We start from the raw sequence: 22,505 nt of genomic DNA on the forward strand, positions 1-22,505 counted from the left end.
TTATTGATAGTCACAACATATATACATATCATTAATCTTTTTAAAAAACATTTTTTAGATGTCAACGAACATTTATTTATTTATTTATTTATGGTGCTGAGAATTGAACCTAGTGCCTCACACATGCTAGGCAAGTGCTGTACCACTGAGCCACAATCCCAGCCCCATACCATTAATTTTTCATTTCCAAAATCCTGCTATTTTTAATACACCAAAAGGCAACTTCCTTAATCACAATTTTTGCAGAATCTTATTAAATATAATATTAAAAATGTTTTGTATTATATGGTTTAATTCAACTGGATTCTCATAACTAATTCTGTGCTCAGACTGTTATGACACATTATTTTGGTCAAAGAATATGAAGAAAACCTGGCCCCACAGATGTGTAAATGGAAAAGGTGGGTATTTTTAATGGCCTTTTCAGATAACTGTGCATGTTCTTCTTTGTGCTATACCAGTAGTAGAAGTTTTAAAAACTTTGTTGCAATGTGGAATATGAAACCATAAACCATATCATATTCTATTACATTAAAATCAATTTGTATAACTTTACCTTTGAATGGCTCCTCATCCATGCATGACTATGTAACATTTTGCTGTGTTCTTTTGGAAAATACTGGCTCACAGAGTTCTGCAGATACCCCAACTACTGTCACATTTCATTGTATTACATCAAAAAATTGCATTCATGGGTTGGGGATGTAACTTAATGGTACAGCACTTGCCTAGCATGTATGAGGCTCTGGATTTGATCCTAGGCACAGCAATCAATAAACAAACACATTCATGCATATCACTGCCAATCTTACCACAAAAGTCTTTAAATATTCATTTGTATTCAGCTCATGGTAGTGGGTACAAGTTTTCCAAATTTTTATTTTCTGTCACTGGGAACAAATATTTTCAAAGGTGTGTGTGTGTGTGTGTGTGTGTGTGTGTGTGTGTGTCTAGAACTGGGGATTGAATTCAGGGGCACTCTACCAATGATCTATATCACTCCCTCCCTTTTTTTCTTTTTTTTTTAAACTTTGTGACAGGGTCTCACTAAATTGCTGGGACTGACCTTGCAACTCTCCAGAGTAGCTGAAATCGCATTCATGTGTCACTGTGCCTGGTCTGGTGTTTTTTTTTTGTTGTTGTTGTTGTTTTTTGTTTTTGAAATGACTGGATGACTTTTTTTTAAGATTTTTTAAAATTTTATTTTAATTAGGTATTTTTGACAGCAGAATGCATTTTGATTCATTGTACACAATTACAGCACAACTTTTTATTTCTCTGGTTGTACACAATGTAATGTTGCACCATATGTGCAGTCCTACATGTACCTAGGGTAATAATGTCCATCTCATTCCACCATCTTTTGTGCCCCCATACCCCCTTGCCTTCTCTCCCTCCCCTTTGCCTAATTAAAGTTCCTCCATTTTTCCTATGCCCCCCTCCCCATTATGAACCAGCATCCACTTATCAGAGAGAACATTTGGCCTTTGGTTTTTTTGGGATTGGCTTGACTTTTTGAGGAAATACCTCCCAAATGCCCCAAACCAAATAACCACTGTCTTGTCAGTACTCTTTCAAATAAAAATGATGTTCTATAAAGAAAACGATTAGTTTAACTACACAAAAGCTTTTCCTTGAGACACCATTGTATTAAGAATATACACCAGAAGTGCTTTATATTCTCAAGGAGTGTCTCCAGATCAGCAGCATTAGTATAGCAGGGAACTTGTTAACAATGTAAACTCTCCTGTCCCACTCAGACCCACTGACTCAGAAGCCATGACTCAGGTGAGGGGAGGCAGTATTCTGTGTCTGACCTCTAGATAATTCTTTTAAATCTGAGAACTGCTGTTTCTGAGTTAAAGCAGTGATTCTCGGTCTTGGTTACAGAATCACCTGGAGAGATTAAACTCCCCAATACTTAATTACTCTTCATCAATTAAGTCAGAATCTCTGAGTGGGACCCAGGCATCAGTAATTTTTAAAGTTCTTCTGATGATTCCAAAGTGTAGCCATTGCCTTAGGCCATTTTCTTAAACAATTCTCTGTTCTGTTCATGTCTGGTACAGGATAGTTGGGTATTGAAAATGGGGCTATCTGACAAATTCCTGCAGTGCTAATAACCACTGCTTTGAGGTAGATAAAAATCAATTGTGTTTTCAGAACCATTTTTCCATACTGAGTAGTCAGGAAATTCTAAGTGGTAAACTAGGAGAACACCAAATACTTCTGATTAGTCATGCCCGCTCCCCGACCCCTGGTTTTTTAGCAAAATGATATTGGCAGGTCCAGTAAGGTCCCTGCTTTGATTATCAGTGAAGCTTCCTCTTCAGCCTCCAGAGCTTGCTGTTCTCCACGGCCTTCATTTTTTCATAGACTGTCTCCAGTTAGCAGTTTTTACCCTTCACATTTTATAATAATATTTTTATTACCCTATTACTACCCTCAAATGCAATACATACATAATGCAACCTATTTACATACATCAGTTTAAAAATCAATATGTAGCTAGTCATAGTGGTGCGTGCCTGTAATCCCAGCTACTCAGGAGACTGAAGCAGAAGGAATGCAAGTTCCAGGCCAGCCTCACCAACTTAGTGAGACCCCATCTCAAAATAAAAAGGACTAAGAATGTCTCAGTGGTAAAACACACTGGGTGCAACCCTCAATACCAAATAAAAAAAATCAATGTAGTCCTCTTCCTATTATAAAGAATAGAAGAATGAGATTATAATAATATATATGGCAAAATGTAGATGCTTGAGAACACCAGACATAATGAAGTTGTTAGAGGTTAGCATATGAATTTTATTAAAAATTTATTATGAAAAAATTCAAACATATACTAGAGATAATAATAAAATGGACTACATGGTTTCCTCAGTGCCCAGGTTCAATAATTATCAATTATTAATACCAGTCTTTTTCACTTGTACCAATACTTCTTAAAAGGTGGCATCAGTGTCACCTTGGAAGATTATTAGAAATATAATCCGTTAGCTGTATCCCCGACATGGGATCAGAATCTCTGAGTTAGAACCCAAGTACCTGTTTTTGTTTTTTTCTCTTTACAATGCTAGGGATTAAACCCAGGGTGCTCTACCACTAAACTACATCACCAGTTCTTTTAAATTTTTATTTTGACAGGGTATGTTAATCAGTTTTGCATCTCCATGATCAAAATACCTGACCAGAACAACTTAGAAGAAAAAGTTTATTTGAGGCTTATGGGTTCAGAGGACACAATTCTTAGATGACGGACTCCATTGCTCTGTGCCAAAGATGAGGCAGAACATCATAGTGAAAGGGCCCAGAGAGAAAAGCTGCTCAACTAATGGTGGGATCAGGAATAAGAGGGAGAGGGATGGAGGAGCCATGTCCCTAGTGACCCACCTCCTCCAGCCCCCTGCCTATAGTACTTACTTAGGCCGTTCAAACAAGGGTGGATTGATTAGGTTACAGTTCTCGCAATCTCTGAAATATTCCTGCATTAACACAGGAGTTGGGGGGACATCTCATATTCCAAACCATAACACAGGATCTCCCTAAATTACTCAGGCTGGCCTTGAATTTGCAATCATTCTGCCTCAGCTTCCTGAGTCTCTGAGATTATAGGTAAGTGCCATCACACCCAGCTAGGAATCTATTTTAATAATCTCTCCAGCTGATTTGCTGAAGTCTAAGAGCCACTATGTATGTACATGTGTACATTTACACACACACACATGTAACATCTCTACCTTTTCAGATTTTTTTAAAGCTAGTCCCAGACAGCACCCATATAATTTAAAAAATTATCACATATTATGTCACCTAAGGAAAATTGAATTATGTAATCTTTAATATCATCACATATCCAGAGTTAAAATTGTCTCAAATTTTCATAATTTTTTTTAAGTGCTGATGGTTGAACCCAGGGCCTTGTATATTGCTAGGGGAGTGCTCTACACTGAGCTATATCCCCAGTCCTCTTTTTAAGACAGAGTCTCACTAAATTCCTGAGGTTGGCAATCCTATAACTTCAGCTTCCCAAGTAGCTGGGTTTATAGGTGTATGTCACCATTTGTTATCATTTATACATATATATGTATTGATTAACTGAGTTATTTATTAGTTTCACACATTCAGGATTTTGCTAATTGTGCCCCTGTGTGTCATTTTGTCATATTCCTCTTTTCTCTATATTTATTGTAGTTTGGTTTTTAGTTCTACAGCCTTGATCTATCAGGTTTGATTTTGGCAGGGGCAGGAATAGTTCATAGCTAGAACTACTTCTTTCCCATTTCATCCCAGTTAGGTGTCTGGCTCTTTTGTTTTCTGCTGTTAAGGTTGATTAATGGGTACAAGTGTTGGTAGCATGATCATCCTGGATTGAAGTTTCCCAGTCAGTCTTTGTGCCATGTATACAATGCAATAATCCTAATCTTTCCCAAAGGACATAGGGCACTTACCTAGGCAAGACATTTATTCTGGGGGAAAGGAAATACCTAGTCACTTCAAGGAGCTTTTAGACTTAGGGTCTGAATCAACTGTGATAACTAGAGAACCCAAACCTCCTCATGGTCTTGCTGTAGAGTTGGGGATTGTAGGATCAGGTAACAGGCACAGCAAAAGTCTGTTTTACAGTGAATTCACTGAGTCTAAAGATCCACTTGTTGATCACTTCCCTGGTCCCTGAGTAAATAATTAAGGAGACATCCTTGGTAGTTGAAGTATTGTGAAGTACTCAGGCTGTTGGATAAGAGCTATCACAGTAAGAAAGTCTGACTGGAAGCCCTTGAAATTGTCTACTATCCCAGTAAAGATAGAAAATAAGAAACAATATAGTGTTACAAGGGAGATGGTGATAAGTAGTATCACTCTTAGGTTCTACAAAGTGAATGCAGGTTGCCACAGCAAGTTTAACCAAGTAGTCCCAATTGAAGCTGTGCTGGACATGCTACCATGCTATGAAAGATTTAAATTTTTTTTTAGTTGGTAGATGAACACAATACCTTTATTTACTTATTTTTTTTTAAAAATAGTTTTTAGTTGTTGATGGACCTTTTACTTTTTTAAAAAATATTTTTTAGTTGTTGATGGACCTTTATTTTATTTATTTGTATGTGATGCCTCATGCATACTAGGCAAGCACTCTATTTATTATTGAGCCACAACCCCAGCCGCACTATTAAAGATTAATCAGGCTTCTGAAACACGTTTTGTGGACACTGATGTGGTAAATACATTCCTTTTTATTTCAATCAGAAATGAGAATAAGACGTTTACATTCATGTGGAAAAGACAATATTTATTTTCAGTTTTGTCCAAGGACTATGTTAACTTCTTCAATCTCTTTGCAATAAAGTCTGAGAGACCTGGATTGTCTGGACATTCTACAGAACAGCACTGTGATATATCAGTAATGTGCTGATGGGGCAGAATGAGAAAGGGCAGCTTGTATGGCAGAGGCCTTGGTAAGACACATAGATCCAGAAGGTATAAGGTAAAATCTGGAAAGATCCAAGAATCTGACACTTCTGTAAAGTTTTAGTGGTCTAGTAGTCAGTGGCATGCGAAGACAACCTCTCTTTTGTAAAAGACAAACTTTTGCATATTGCATCTCCTACTATAATGAAGCAAGATGTCTAATGGGCCTCTTTGGGCTCTGGAAGCAACAAATTCCACACGTGGGAATATTCCTCTAGCTCATATCCTGGGAGACATGGAGGGATGTATGCTCCAAGTGCAACCAGGAGCAGCAAAGGGCACTGCAGCAGTCAGTGTGGAGTTTACAGCAAGTCTCAATGGGAGATCAGAATATAGGACTCTGGAATCTAGGAGAAAGGCCACGCCATCTGCAGCACAGGATTTTACTCCTTTCAAGAAACAGCTCCTCATATGGTATTAGACCCTCATAGAGACAGAAAGCTTGACTGTGGGTTAAAGGTTATCATGTGTCTAAAAGTGTCCATCATGAGCTCAGTTATAAAGTTAATGGGCCCAGCATAATACAGAAATGATGCATTCAAAATCAAACACCAAAAGGACAAGAGGGTTTGAGTAAGCTGCATGAATTAATTAGTAGCACAGACCCCTCTATATTTCTCATGATGGTGGCATCTGCACCCCTTCCTCAGGCTGCACATGCCATAGGAGGAGAAGAAAAAAGGTCAAACTTGATTATTAATGGATTGGTTTGGTATATGAGTGGAAAGTATACATTAAGGGGTCACCCTGAAAGGCAGCTTAGAGGAAAAATCTTCCTCATAGGCAACTTTATGTGGAAGGAGAAGTGACTTGGTACTGAGAATCTGTACAGATTCCTTGGCAATGTTAGTGGCCTGGCCAGCTAGTCAGGATCCTGAAGGAAAAGATGAAGGTTAGAGAAAAAGAGGTCTGAATACAGGCATGTGGATGTACATAAGAGAGTGAGCACAAAGGGTGAAGATTTTTGTTATCTCATGTTTATTCTGACCATAAAGCACCATCACTAATGAAAGAGAAACTGAAAAAATCAAATAGATAAAAGAATTCTACCAGTTGATGTTAGCCAAGCTTTGTCATGGTCCATTCCAAAATGGCACATAAATGGAATGGCCATGTTTGCAGAGATGGAGGCAACACATGAATAAAACAGCATGAGTTCCCACTGACCAAGGCCAATCTTATAGCTACTTCTGCCTTTCAAAGTCTAATTTGCTAGCAGCAGAGACTGACATTGCATCCCTGATATGGCTTTAATACTTGAGAGATAAATTAGCCACTTGATGTTAATTCAGTAACATGGATTCCCGATTCCCGAAGTGGCTTGTGGTTCAATCTCATAGGGCTACTTATTCTGGGTATGACTTTTTGTCTGAAGGGCCTCAGCCCATATCATTATCCAGGGGCTTAAAGAAGGACTCAGACATAGGCATGGGATCCAATTCAACATAGCATCCAAACAGGTGAGCCACTTCATAGTAAAGGTAGTAGTGTGAGCTCATGATCAAGGGATCTATTGGGTGTGCTTTCCAGAGCAGCCAGCCTGATAGATCACTGGGAAGCCTACTGAAGGTGCCTCTGAATATTTTGCCAACAGTGAAGTGTCATCCTTTAGGATGCAGCATACACAATAAATCAGAGATCTAGGTATGGTCCTGGACTGGGACCAAAAGCAGGGGAAGCAGAAGTGGTCCCCACTTAACATCACTCCTACTGACTCATTAGGGAATGTATTCTTACACCTCTGTTCCTATTCTTACAACTCTGGGCTTTGAAGGTTTAGAAGTCCTAGCTTCCAAAGCGGATGCTTTTTTTTTTGCTAAGGGTCTCATTGAACTATAAGCTATAGCTATTTGGGCACTTTGGACTTTTCATGTCCAGGTACCAGCAGGCAAGAAGAGGAGTTCCCATCTTGGCAGGGTAACTGATCAATAAGGAGTAAAAGGACTGCTTTCACACAATGGGTGAGGAAAAATGTATGTGAACTTGAGAGCCTTTTGATACTTAATTGTAACTATGGAAGGACATGTACAACAATCCCAGAGTGAGATGCATGTCATTTCTATATATAAATATACTTCCTAATCAGGAAATTAAGGATTTGGGTTACACCCAGGTAAACTACTAAGACCTGTGGCAAAGATAGCTGAAGGAGAGTAGAATTTGAAGTGGGCAATGGAGGGAGAGGGGGATAAGTAGTAGTTGCAGTCCTGAGACCAACTGAGTGACAAGGGCTATAATTTGTCCCAATAATCACCTTCTTCTAGTTGTATCTCAAGAAGAGAGGTCCAGAGGAATTATAGAGGAGCTGTTCCTATTCAAGAAAGAACCTGCTGCAAAGACCAGAAAAGAAACATAGGATTGAAAAACCATGAAAAAGTATAGATGCAAATATTTTAAGGTAACAGAAATATCAGGGAATGATACTTATGAAGAAGATGAAGCAGATGACGAAGATGAAGGAACTAAAAAGGAATCCTTTGACAAAATGTCTCCAACAGCAATTTAAAATGGCATTGGTTCACATCCAAAAAAATTAAGATGCAAAATAAAAATAATGCTATGAAAATGCCTCAAAGCTGGCCTATTGAGAAACAGCTACTGGCTAAGTAAATTAATTAGTTAGCATTTGTTAATGGTGATGAGAAGATTTTCCAAGAGAAAAGTGTGAAAAACTCTGCCTATAACTCAGGCAAGGGGTTCCAGACCATCTACTAAAAATATGGTTAGCTGTGATGTTAAAACTGTGAACATGAATTAAACTGATAATGAAGTGGGACCTTAAAAATCTGAACAAGACACCAATAGGGGTGGTAAGAGCACTGATACTGTAGGCCAGGTTGAGACACTTCTGTACATTCTAATGTTCTCCTTCCTGACAACCATAAGCAAAGTATACCCAAGTTTACAAAAGCTATTGAAGTCAAAAGAAAAAAAAAACTGTTTCAACTCGATAAAAAATGTGAATACCCCTGCAGCCTGGGAACTGCAGCTCATCTTGTTTTCCATGCTGGATTTCAACTCCCAGCTTCATCTCCCAAAACTTATCTCTGTATCCAACTTTTAACCTGTTAAAATAAAAAAGAAAAAGGAAAAGATAAAAAGGGAAAAAATCAAAATAGCCACCTTGTCAAATCTCAGATATTCGTGTTTATGTTATCTTGTTCTCCTGCTTTACAAGCAAAGGTTTCTCTGAATACAGTGTCATTTTTTTATTTTGTTTACTTATTTTATGTGATGCTGAGGATCGAACCCAGGGTCTCACACGTGCGAGGCAAGCGCTCTACCACTGAGCCACATCCCAGCCCTATAGTGTCATTTCTGAGAGAGATATGAACGAAGGGAGAGCAGAGTGTGTGGGGAGACTGAGAATGGAAGAGACCACCCCAACTGCTGTGACCATAGTTAGCTGACAGTCTTTCAGTGCCATGCTTGGTGGGATTCACCATAGCATTTACCCTACAGCTGTACCCTCCCAGAACCACTCTCCACCAATGGCTAAACACAGCAGTAGTTACTGGAGCAGACAGACTATGTCTGTCTAAATTGGGACCCTCTCAAAATGGTCAGTCTTTTTTCCGAGGCTCTTTATCAGTTTGGCCAAGACTTACTCAAAGCTGTACTATAGCCTAAGACTCTTCCAATCTAATTTTCTTCCTCTTCTCATGACGTGGGTGTCTACATCATAGTCTGAAGACTCTCCCTACCTACTGATTCGTCTCCCCTTTAAAAAATTGTCCCCCAATCAATATTTTGCATACATAATTCTGCCTTTGCATACATTGTCTGCTTCTTTCAGTATTAAGATCTGACTAAAGTCCTGTGTATTGCAGGATGTCTTCCATTCCTGGAATCTTCCATAAATATTGGTACCTCTGGTCCCCAACCTTGAGGCAAATAATGACATCTCCAAAGATTTCTAAAATGCTTCTATTAAGAATCATTCACTTGGGGCTGGGGCTAGGGCTCATCAGTAGAGCGCTCGCCTAGCATGTGCTAGGTGCTGGGTTCAATCCTTAGCACCACATAAAAATAAATAAATAAAAATAAATATTAAAAAAAGAAAAGAATCATTCACTTAAAGCATAATCATCAAGATCACAAAATTTAGAGTTGGAAAAGATCGTACAGATCAAAAAATGTTCAGAAAAAGTTTGATGACTTCCTTCATTTCTCTCTTCTCTTTCTTCCAGCCCTTCACTTTCTACTAATCCTCTAATCTTTGCTGGGTATGGTGGAGCATGCTTATGATCCCAGCTACTTAGAAGGATGAGGCAAGAGGATCACAAGTTTGAGGAAAGTCTGGGCCACTTAGCATGATCCTGTCTCAAAATTTAAAAAGGGCTGGGAATGTAGCTCAGTGGCAGAGCACCCCTGAATTCATTACCTGGTATCAAACATAAAACAAACAAAAAGTGAAAAAACAACAAAAATATAATTCTTGCACCTCAACTGAAATTAATACAATTTGAACAGGTTATGAACATCAAAGAGAGTACAGCCTCAGGATTTGGAGAAAAATTTAGGATCACCTTCTGAAAGTGAAACTAGAAAAAAAATCAGCCTAAAGTAGATAAAATTAGCCCCTGCATAAACAACCTACCCTTTTAATTGGCTCTGAACATAGTTTTTTGATTAGTTTGCTTTCCAAATTTTCCATCATGTCATGAAGATACATTCTCAGGAAGACCCTTCTCTGAAAGTGGAGGTCCTGTAGACTAAGCAGTAGTAAGTAACATTATCTAAGAAAGAACGAAAAATTTTAATTGTTAGTGTAGCAGTGATCATTTTCACTTTTAATTAAACAAATATTCATTTACTACATGTGTTATCTGCCTACTATGTGCCAAGCATTTTAAGCAGCAGCACAGGGCAAACTATGTTAAGTGGGACATGATCTTTTCTAAGAACTTATTGTCTGGAGCATGCAGTTTAAGGGAGAGATATTATCCCAAAAGGGATAAAAACTGGCTTTGGTGGTGGTAGAGGAACCCCTTAGATATTTCAATGGCTAGTGGCCCTCCAAAGAGCCATAGAGGAACAGATATACAGTCTATCTGTAGTTTAAGATTTCATGGGCATGTGACAGGGGATGTAATTAGGAAAAATATCTAAAATGGCTCCTGAGGGGGTCAATTATGAAAATTGTCAAGTTGAGAAATTTGGTCTAGAGGAGAAAAAAATGAAAGAAAAATGGGAAAAGAGGAGTGAAAAATGAGAAGGTATGTTAAATTTCAAGAGCCATATCCATGACATATAAATTCTTTTCCTTGACATTCTGAAATACAAGTTTATTCCTCTTATATTATTTCTAGCTATGATAACAAAGTATTAAATCTGAAAAGCAATACTGGATTGCCTGCTCTTTATTAAAATAATTCTTATATCCTAGCCAGGCACAGTGGCTCATGACTGTAATCCTAGTCACTCCTGAAGCTGAGGTGGGATGATGGCAAGTTCAAGGCCAGCCTGGGCACCTTAGCAAAATCCCTATATTAAAATAAAAAATAAAAAGGGCTGGGGATGTAGAGTGCCACTAGGTCAATCTTCAGTACTAAATAACCAACCAACCAATCTATATCCTAAAACAAAAACATTGTTTCTTGCTCAAATACTCCAAATGTCCTCACTTTTTGTTATATATAAAATTGAAACTTTAAAAAATATTTTTAGTTGTAGATGGACACCTCTATTTTATTTATTTATTTTTATGTGGTTCTGAGGATTGAACCCAGTGAGGCAAGTGCTCTACCACTGAGCCACAACCCCAGCCCCCAAATTTAAACTTTTAAAACAATGTCCTTATTGAATTTCTCAATACCTCATTTTCCCACTTACCTGCAATGTGAATTTTGTTAGACTGACAATATGGAATACTTAACTTTTGGGTTTTTAAAAATATTTATTTTTAAGTTTTAGGTGGACACAATATCTTTATTTTACATTTATGTGGTGCTGAGGATTGAACCCAGTGCCTCATGCATGCTAGGCGATCACTCTACCACTGAGCCACAACCCTAGCCCCTTGGGTTTTTTTTTTGGTACCAGGGATTGAACTCAGGGGCACTTGACCACTCCACGTCCCCAACCCTATTTTGTATTTTATTTAGAGACAGGGTCTCACTGAGTTGCTTAGCATCTTGCTTTTGCTGAGGCTGGCTTTGAACTTGGGATGCTCATGCCTCAGCCTTCTGAGCCTCGGGGATTATATGCCTGTGCCACCGCGCCCAGTGATGTCATAGTAGACCAACTCATTGATTATTGTTTGAGCACTTTTTAAGCTTTTCTGCAGTTCACATTTATTCCTTAGGATCATATAAGGTTGTTCCTCCATATCCATAGGACTTCCCTATGGGTACCACAATCTGTGGAGGTTCAAGTCCCTTGTACAAAATGGTGTAGTATGTACATATGACCTATGTATATCCTCCTATATCCTTTAAAATCATACACACTTTATTACTATAGTTTGGATCTTAAATGCCTACCTCTAAGATCTATGTGTTAAAGGTTTGCTCCCCAGCATGGTGCTTTTGGGAGGTGATGGATACTTTAAGAAGTGAGCCTAGTAGGTCATCTTTAGGTCATTGGGAGGAGGATTCCTTTGAAGGGAATAGTGTAACCCCAGCCCCTCTTCTTCCCAACTATAGGATGAGCAGTTTTGCTTCACCATGCACTCCCCTCCACAATGTATTGCCTACCACAGGCCCAAAATTAACAGGGCCAACTGATCATGGGCAAAAATCTCCAAAACTGGGAGCCAAAATAAACCTTTTCTTTTTATGAGTTAAGACTATCTCAGGTATCTGTTTATGGTGACAGAAAGCTGAGCAAAACATTTATAATAACTAATACAATGTAAATATTGTTATATTATCCTATTTAAGCAATGACAAGATGCTTGTATATGTTTTTACAGACACAATATTTTTCTGAATATCGTCCTTTTCCCAGTTGGTTGAATTCATGGATATGAAACCCCAAGAGATAGAAACCATGGATATGGAAGGCAGACTGTACTTCTTTTTGCCGAATCTGTACATACCAAACAACTTTCTGATAACTAGTCAGATTTCTTGGTATGTTGATATCAGGAAGGGAGTGACTTTGCTAGCAATCATTAGTATTTCAGTGAATGGAAAGGTATAATTTCTACCAGCACTTTTAAATATATATTTTACTGTGGTATAATTAATACAGAATGAAATACACATTATCTTAAATGTTCGTTTGATGAGTTTTGACAACTGTATTATACTGTATAACCACCACTTGAAACAATATACAGAACCTTTCCATCATTAAGATCCCTTGGACTTATCTTGCTGTCTCTTGTAATCACTTAAGTTTCTAACACTTAAGTTTCTAACACCTTAGTATTGTCTTAGATTTCATATAAATAAAATTGCATAGTATGTACTCTGTTGTGCCCAGCTTCTTGTTTATCAAAATATTTGTGAAATTTATCCATGTTGTCAGGTATATTGGCAGTTTGCTGCTTTTTATTGTTGAGTTGTTTTTCATTGTATGAAATATATAATAAGTTTTACATTTTATCTGTTTCTGTTCATGTGTATTTAGGTTATAACATTTTTGGTTATTATGAATAAGGTTGCTCTAAACATTCTGTGTATGAGTTGTGTGCAAGTGTGTACCTGTATTTTCACTTCTCTTGGTTAACTGAGATTTAATGAATCATGAATAGGGAAATGAATGTTCAGCTATAAAAAAAATTGCCAAGCAGTTTTATAAAGTATTTTACACTTACATGAGTAACTTACAAGTTTTAGCTGCTTAACATCTTCACTGGTATTTGGATTATAAAACTTTTTTATTTTAGCTCCTTGGAATGTATGGAATGGAATATATTGTGGCTTGAACTTGCATTCCTTTGATGATTAAAACTATCAAGCAAGCCCCCCTATTGTTTTATTGTATTAAATTATGTGTATACATAATACAAAATTATTATTATGGGGAACCCAGGATGTGCTACCACTCCACTTAACACATCCCCAGTCCTTTTTATTTTTTATTTTGAGATATGGTCTCATTAACTAGCCAAAGCTTGAACTTGTGATCCTCCTGCCTTAGCTTCCTGAGTCTCTGGGATTACAGGCATGTGCCACCAAGGCCCGTAATTTTGTATTATTTATACACATAATATAAAATTTATCTCAACCATTTTTGGGTGTATAGTTCAGGGGTATTAAATACATTCATAATGTTGTGCTGTCATCACCATCATCCATCTCCAGGATTCTTTTCATCCTATAAAGCTTAACTCTGTTAAGGAATAACTCCCCATTTCCCCTTTTCCCCAGTCTCTGGCAACTACCATTCTTCTGTCTCTATGGTTTTGACTACTCTAGGTAGCTCACATAAGTGGAATCATACAGGATTTGTCATTTTATGACTGGATTTATTTTATGTAAAATAGTGTCCTCAAGTTCCATCTGTGTCAAAATTTCCTTCCTTTGTAAGGCTGAATAGTACTCTATTGAATGTAGATAGCACGTTTTGCTTCTTCATTCATGCAAGGTTAATAGACAATGGACTGCTTCCATGGTTTAGGAATTTTGAATAATGCTGCTATGAATATAGGTGTACAAAAATTTGAGACCATACTTTCAATTATTTGGGGTATATACCCACAATTGGAATTGGTAGATTATATGGTAATTTTATTTTTAGTTTTTTGAGAAGCTACCATACTGTTTTCTTTGGTGGTTGTATCATTTTACATTCTCACCAACAATGTACAAGGATTTCAATTTCTCCACATCCTCACCAACATTTCTTATTTTTAATGCCATTCTAATGACTTTGAAGTAGTATCTTACTGTAGTTTTGATTGCATTTCCCTATATTAGTGACACTGAGCATATGTTCAGGTGCTTATTAGCCATTTGTATGTCTTCTTTGGAGAAAAGCCTATTAAACTTTTTTCAGTCTTGTTATATTGGTTTCTTATTGTTGAGTTTCAGTTCTCTAATTTTTCTGGATATTAATTCCTTATCAGTTATGTGATCTGCAAATACTTTTTCTAATTCTGTGGGTTATCTTTTTGCTCTATTGATGGCATCTTTTCTAAAAATATTTTTCTCTTGGTTGTTGATAGATCTTTAATTTATTTATATGTGGTGCTAAGAATCGAACCCAGTGCCTCACACATGCAAGGCAAGTGCGCTACCACTGAGCCACAGTCCCAGCCCAATGAAGGTATCTTTTGATGCACAAAATTTATTTATTTGAGGTACTGGGGAACCAAGGGCTTGTGCTAGCACTCCACTTTAACACATCCCCAGCTCTTTTTTATTTTCAGATAACTAGCTGAAGCTTGAATTGTGATCCTCCTGCTTCAGCTTCCTGAGTCTCTGGGATTACAGGCATGTGCCACCATGCTCAGCTGATGCACAAAATTTGCTGGGTACAGAGCTACACACCTGCAATCTGATTAACTTGGGAGGTTGAGACAGAAAGATCGAAATTTGGAGGCCAATCTGGGTGAGTCAGCAAGATCCTGGCTCAAAATTAAAGAGCTGGGAGTATACCTCAGTGGACAATGTTTACCTAGAATGTGCAAGGCCCTGGGTTCAATCCCCAATACTACCTAAATAAATATTTCTATTTTTTCTTTTGTTGCCTATGCCTTTGATGTAATAATCAAGAGATAACTGCTAAATCCAATGCCATGAAGTCTTTGTCCTATGTTTTCTTCTAAGAGCTTTATCTCTTAGTTCTTTTATCTATTTTGAGTTAAATTTTATACAAGATGTTAGGTAAGGGCCAAATTTTTCTTATGTATATGCAGATCCAGTTTTTCTAGCACTATTTGTTTAAAAGACTGTTCTTTCTCCATTGAATGGTTTTGGCATCTTATCAAAAATCATTTGGCCACCTATGGGAGGGTATATTTCTAGATATCTAGTCCATTGGTTTATATATCCATTGGTCTATATATAGCTTCATATAAACTTTGAAATTAGGATATATGAGTCTTCCAGCTTTGTTCTTTTTCAATATTCTTTCCTTGAAATTTCATATGGATTTTAGGATGAGTTTTCTATTTCTGCAGAAAATACTGGGATTTTAATAGGAATTGCACTAAATCTGTAGATTGCTTTGGACAGTATTGACATCTTAATAATAAGTCTTCCAATCCATGAACATGGAATGTGCTTCCATTTACAGATGGTGCTCACTTTTTAAAGGGATTATTTCCTGATAAACCCACTATAAATTGAGCCAGGCAGAGTGGCACATGCCTATAATCCCAGCCATTTGGGAAGCTTATGCAGGAGGATCACAAATTCAAGGACTATCTCCATCAACTAAATGAGATTCTGTCTCAAAATGTAGAATTGAAAAAGGGCTGGGGATTTAGCATAATTGAAAAAGGTCTGGGGATTTAGCACAGTGGGAAAGTGTCCTTGGGTTCAATCTCCAGAACTGCAAAACAAACAAAAACCAACACATCAAAAAACAAAACAAGGGGCTGGGGATGTGGCTCAAGTGGTGGCGCACTTGCCTAGCATGTGTGAGGCACTGGGTTCGATTCTCAGCACCACATAAAAATAAAATAAAGATATTGTGTCCACCTAAAACTAAAAAATAAATATTAAAAAAACCAAAAATAAACAAGAAAACCAAAACAAAGTATCCATTTTAAGTTGAAAAGTAACACATCACTCCTAATCTTTACACCATCTAGCCTTAAATGTTTGAAGACCTCTTACATTAGCCTACAATTGGAAAAAATTATCCAACACAAAGTCTATTTTTTAATGCTGAATTCATTGACTGGGTTGAATATCTCATGTAAGTTATTGAATGCTGTACTAAAAGTGAAAAACAGAATTGTTGTATGGGTAATCATCACTAACATACACAGCTGAAAGTACACCAGCATTTGGTGTTTAAAGCATTGAACTAAAATTAATTGCTGGATGATGGGATTGCTACAGTGACAGGGTCATCAGTTTCTTCCTATGATGAGGCTTAAAAATAGGTGGTATTAGGCATTGGGGCATTGACTCTTGGTTATAGTGTAGCAGGCAGTGTTTTCTTTAGAAAGATATCAAGTTTTGACTGTAAAGTTTGTTTCTTCTTTTCATAAATATATTTCTCTATAGAAAAAACGGGCATTCTGAATTGGTCTGTCAGCTCTTAGATGAATCTCTTGAAACTGACATTCGTTTCTTTTAACATCTGTACTACACTAAGGATATCAGAAAATGCCTCAGTTTTGGCCTCATGTTTCTTTGTTATTAACTTTCTTGATGTTTCAGATATAACTTCTTTCTCTGCCTTAACTTTTTAATTTTTTTTTTCTCCAGTTTAGTCAGCTCCTCATTGCAAATTTTTTCAGTGTCAATGCCAACAAACTCTTCTATCATCTTCCAATGTTGAATTCTAGCTGTTTCCCAAGCACTAATATCTACTATTTAATCAACAGCAAAATCTTTGTTAAAACCTATAGATGTTCATGACTTCAAACCTTTCTTCCAAATGCCATTCATGCACTGCTATGACTTATTCCAAGCTGTAGCAATGTTTTGGATAGCATTTAGAATGTTAAAAACCTTTCCAAAATTCTTGGAGCATTGAGCCAGATTCAGTCACTTCACGGCCTGTGAAAACATTTGGTATAAATAGTATGCTTTGAACACAGCTATTGTGCCTTGGTCCACTGGCTGAATGAGTTCAGCTGTGTTCTGCAAATACACACCCTCTGCATCAGGATGCATATCACCAAAGTACTTTGGATGCCCTTGAGCACTGTGTAAAATTGGAAGAATCTTGAATATAGGATGTTGTTTTTCCTATAACATTCACTTGCCTATTAATATAACAGTTCAAAAAACAGTCTTCAAACAATGCTGATGTCATCCAGATTTTCTTCTTGTGGTGATAATAAATGGGAAGTGGTAAACTAGAAAAAGTACTAATTTGAACCCTGTAAAAATCTCACCCCAAAGCAGCATTATATGATCTTTTACTCTTGATCAACGTACGTACATTCTAGCATAAACAATCAGAGCAAGCTTGTTTCATTGACATTAATGATTTGTACATCTTTTTTGTTGTGGTACTGGAAATTGAACTTAGAGGATGAGCTACATCACCAGCACTTTTTATTTTTTGAGACAGGCTCTAATCTGCCCAGGCTGGCCTCAAACTTACTATCTCTCCTTCTTCACTCATAGTAGCTGGTATTACAAGCATGCACTATTGTACTCTGCTCTGGCAGATACATTTTATCTACAATTATCCTATGTAGCACTTCCTTAAAAGCTTTGGTGCCTTCAGCACTGGCAGTTGCTATCTGAAGATCTTCACATTATGAGAATTATGACACCTTTTGAAGAGCTGGAATCATTCATAACTTGCTACAAACATTTTCATGTATGTAGGATCATTGGCACAGACTTTCAGTGCATCAAAATAACTTTTTGCCTTAGCTTCAATCATCAGTAGGGTAAGTGGTATGCACTTTTGTATCTGGTCTTACATCCACATCATAAGTAATATTTTCATTTCTTGAATAGACCCAGCTCTCTTTTCTTTATGATTGAATTTAACCCATGCTGATGATTTTACTGCATCACTCGTTTGCTTCTTATCCTTTAAGATGGCTAAGACTGTCAGTTGCAAAAGTCAATTCATGTGTGATGGCCATGACTAGCTTACTGCCTTAATGCTGGGCAGCTGTCTTGATTTTCATCTCAAGTGTTATTGCCTTCCTTTTCTTACCATAAGGAGACACAGAAGAGCATTTTGCAGACATGATGGTATGCAAAAACACAAAATTAAAAAAATTCTGGCAACACAGTATATTATAGAGTATGTTATTTACCATCACAATTTCATGACCTTTTGGGCTGTGGCTTGCTGCTGCTGCCCAACATCATGAAATATGCCCCATATATTGCTTGCCCAGGAAAAGATTAAAATTTAATTTCTACTAAATGTGTATCATTTAAATGTCATTGTAGCCATAAGATCATGAACTTTCATAAGGTTGGGGACTGCCTGTATTAATGTTTAATTTCTTTTGACAATATTTCATAGTTTGCATTCTACCAGTCTTTCACTTAGTTGGTTAAATCCCAAGTGGTTTTTTTGGATGGACTGAATAAAATTTTTAAAAAATATTTGTTTTTATGCCATTGTAAACAGATTTTTTTCAATGCTGCAAATCAAATCCAAAGTTTTGTATGCTGGGCAAGTGCTCTATCATTAAGTTACATCTCCAGCCCACAGTAATTGGTTTGGAATTTTCTTTTCATAATGTTGTTAGTGTATAGAAATGCAAGTTTTTTTTATTGACTTTGTAACCTTCTCCTTTGCTGGATTCACTTAGTTCTAACAGCTTTGTGGAATCACGTCATTTGCAAAGAGATATGAATATTTTTTAATGTCTGTGATCCATTAATGTATATTTCAAAATGGAGTTTTCATTTTTTATTTGTTCTAATTAGTTATACATAACAGCAGAATGCACTTTGATTTATTGTACACAAATGGAGCACAACTTTTCACTCCTCTGGTTGTACATGATGTAGAGTCACACCATTCATGCAATCATATATATACCTAGAGATCTTTCCTGCCCCCATGTCTCTTCCCCTCCCTCCCCCCAATTCAAAGTTCCTCCATTCTTCCCTTCCCTTGCTCTCTCCCCATTATGGATCAGCATCCACAATTCAGAGAAAACATTTGGTGTTTGTTTTTTTGTGATTGGCTTATTTTACTTAGCATGATATTCTACAACTTCATCCATTTACCTACAAATGCCATAATAAAATGCCATTTTCTTCTCCTTTAATGCTGAGTAATATTCCCTTGTGTATATATACCCCAGTTTCTTTATCCATTCATCTATTTGAAGGGCATTTAGGTTGGTTCCACAGTTCAGTTATTGTTAACTGAGCTGCTGTAAACATTGATGTGGCTGCATCACTGTAGTATGCTGTTTTTAAGTCCTCTGGGTATAGACCCAGGAGTGGGATAGATGGGTGAAATGGGGGTTCCATTCCAAATTTTTTAAGGAATCTCCTTACAGCTTTTCAGAGTGGTTGCATCAATTTGCAGACCCACCAATAATGTATGAGTGCACCTTTCCCCCCACATCCTCGCCAATACTTATTGTGGCTTGTATTCTTGATAATTGGCATTCTGACTGGAGTGAGATGAAAGATTAGTTTTGATTTGCATTTCTCTAATTACTAGAGATGTTGAACATTTCTTTCATATATTTGTTGATCAGTTGTATATCTTCTTCTGAGAAGTGTCTGCTCAGTTCCTTAGCACATTTATTGATTGGGTTTTTTGTTTTTATCATGTTAAGTTTTTTGAGTTCTTGTATATCCTGGAGATTAGTGCTCTATCTGATATGTATGTGGTATAAGATTTTCTCTCATCTCTAGGCTCTCTCTTTACCTCATTATTTCTTTTGCTGAAAAGAATCTTTTTGGTTTGAATCCATCCCGTTTATTGATTCTTGATTTTATTTCTTGCACTTGTTAAGGAAGAAGTCAAGTCCTAATCCTACATGATGAAGATTTGGGCCTACTTTTACTGCTATTAGGCACAGGGTCTCTGGTCCAATTCCCAGGTCCTTGATCCATTTTGAGTTTTGTGCATGGTGAGACATAAGGGTTTAATTTCATTTTGCTGCATATTGATTTCCAGTTTTCCTAGCACCATTTTCTCCAATGTATATTTTTGGTGTCTTTGTCTAGTAAGAAATAACTGGCTTAGTCTGTGTCCTCTATTCTGTACCTTTGGTCTACATGTCTATTTTGGTGCCAATACCATTCTGTTTGTTACGATAGCTCAGTATAATTTACAATCTGGTATTGTGATGTCTCCTGCTTTTCTTGCTAAGGATTGCTTTGGCTATTCTGGCTCTTATTTTTCCAAGTGAATTTCATGATTGCTTTTTCTATTTCTACACAGAATGTCTTTGGGATTTTATTTGGAGTTGCATTAAATCTGTATAGTGCTTTTGGTAGTATGGCCATTTTGACAATATTAATTCTTCCTATCCAAGAACATGGGAGATCCTTCCATTTTCTAAGGTCTTCTTCAATTTCTTTCTTTAGTGGGTAGAGGTCTTTCACCTCTTTACTTAAATTGATTCCCAAGTATTTTTATTATTTTTGAGGTTATTGTGAATGGGATAGTTTTTATGATTTCTCTTTCAGAGGATTCATTATTGCTGTATAGAAGTGCATTTTATTTATGTATATTGAATTTTTTTTTTTGGTACTGGCGATTGAACTCAGGAACACTCACCCACTGAGCCACATCCCCAGCCCTGTTTTTTATTTTATTTTTTTAAATTTAGAGATAGGTTCTCACTGAGTTGCTTAGCACCTCACTATTACTGAGGCTGGCTTTGAACTCACGATCCTCCTGTTCTCAGCCTCTCGAGCCACTGGGATTACAGGTGTGTGCCACGAAGACTGGATGTATTGATTTTATATACTGCTATTTTGCTGAATTTATTAATTCTAGTTTTCTGGTGGAATTTTTTTTGGATGGTCTAAATATAGAATCCTGTCATAGGCAAATAGTGATAAGTTTGAGTTCTTTTTCCTAGTTGTATCCCTTTAATTTCTTTCACCTATTTATTGCTCTGGCTAGAGTTTCAAGGTCTATGTTGTATAGAAGTTATGAGAGAGGGCATAACTTTCATATTCCAGTTTTTAGAGGGACTGCTTTTAATTTTTCTCCATTTAAAATGATGTTGGCCTTGGGCTTAGCATAGATAGCTTTTATAATGTTGAGGTATGTTCCTACTATCCCTAGTTTTCTAGTGTTTTGAACATGAAAGGGTGCTGTATTTTTCAAATGCTTCATATTTCTGTTATTAACTTAAATGAGTTAAATACTAACAATTTTCATTATTCTCTTGGAGTTCTTCGTATATTCTGAATAGAAGTCCTCTGACAGATAAAAGTGTGGAGAATATTTCTGTCTGTGGTAATTTTTGAAGTGCAGAAACTTTGATTTTGATGAAGTCCTGTCAATGTTTTATTTAATGGTTAAGTGTCTTTTGTCCAAGAAATATTTTCCTACTCCAAGGTTATGATGATACTCTTTGTTTTTTTCTAGAAGTTTTTTTTTTAAAATTTTTTATTGTGGGTTGTTCAAAACATTACAAATTTCTTTTTTTTATTTTTTTTTTTTTTAATTTTTTATTGTGGGTTGTTCAAAACATTACAAATTTCTTGACATATCATATTCCACACTTTGATTCAAGTGGGTTATGAACTCCCACCATCACCCCATACACAGATTGCAGAATCACATCAGTTACACATCCATTGATTTACATATTGCCATACTAGTGTCTGTTGTGCTCCGCTGCCTTTCCCATCCTCCCCCCTCCCCCCTCCCCACCTCTCCCCTCCCCTCCCCTCCTCTCTCTCTACCCCCTCCACTGTATAACCCTGAGGGTCTCCTTCCATTACCATGCAATTTCCCTTCTCTCTCCCTTTCCCTCCCACCTCTCATCCCTGTTTAATGTTAATCTTCTTCTCCTGCTCTTCGTCCCTACTCTGATCTTAGTTACTCTCCTTATATCAAAGAAGACATTTGGCATTTGTTTTTTAGGGATTGGCTAGCTTCACTTAGCATAATCTGCTCTAATGCCATCCATTTCCCTGTCAATTCTATGATTTTGTCATTTTTTAATGCAGAGTAATACTCCATTGTGTATAAATGCCACATTTTTTTTTATCCATTCGTCTATTGAAGGGCATCTAGGTTGGTTCCACAGTCTTGCTATTGTGAATTGTGCTGCTATGAACATCCATGTAGCAGTGTCCCTGTAGCATGCTCTTTTTAGGTCTTTAGGGAATAGACCAAGAAGGGGAATAGCTGGGTCAAATGGTGGCTCCATTCCCAGCTTTCCAAGAAATCTCCATACTGCTTTCCAAATTGGCTGCACCAATCTGCAGTCCCACCAGCAATGTACAAGTGTACCCTTTCCCCCACATCCTCGCCAGCACTTGTTGTTGTTTGAC

At 37.1% G+C, this 22,505-nt stretch overlaps 1 long non-coding RNA gene across 1 annotated transcript in view; it reads right to left on the reverse strand.

Annotated features, from left to right (window-relative positions):
* Window positions 1-5,269: 5,269 nt before the first annotated feature.
* LOC131423238 (uncharacterized) overlaps window positions 5,270-22,505 on the reverse strand; it is a 36,063-nt gene continuing 18,827 nt past the window's right edge. Inside the window, exons 2-3 of the long non-coding RNA XR_009224459.1 lie at window positions 10,070-10,208; window positions 5,270-8,534 (exon numbers count right to left, since the gene is read on the reverse strand). This is a non-coding gene — a long non-coding RNA (uncharacterized LOC131423238). The remainder of the gene's footprint in view (window positions 8,535-10,069; window positions 10,209-22,505) is intronic.

The sequence above is a fragment of the Marmota monax genome, unplaced genomic scaffold (genome assembly GCF_021218885.2).
Source record: "Marmota monax isolate L192 unplaced genomic scaffold, Marmota_monax_Labrador192_F-V1.1 WCK01_AAM20220418_F8-fsc00036, whole genome shotgun sequence".
Taxonomy (NCBI): Eukaryota; Metazoa; Chordata; class Mammalia; order Rodentia; family Sciuridae; genus Marmota; species Marmota monax.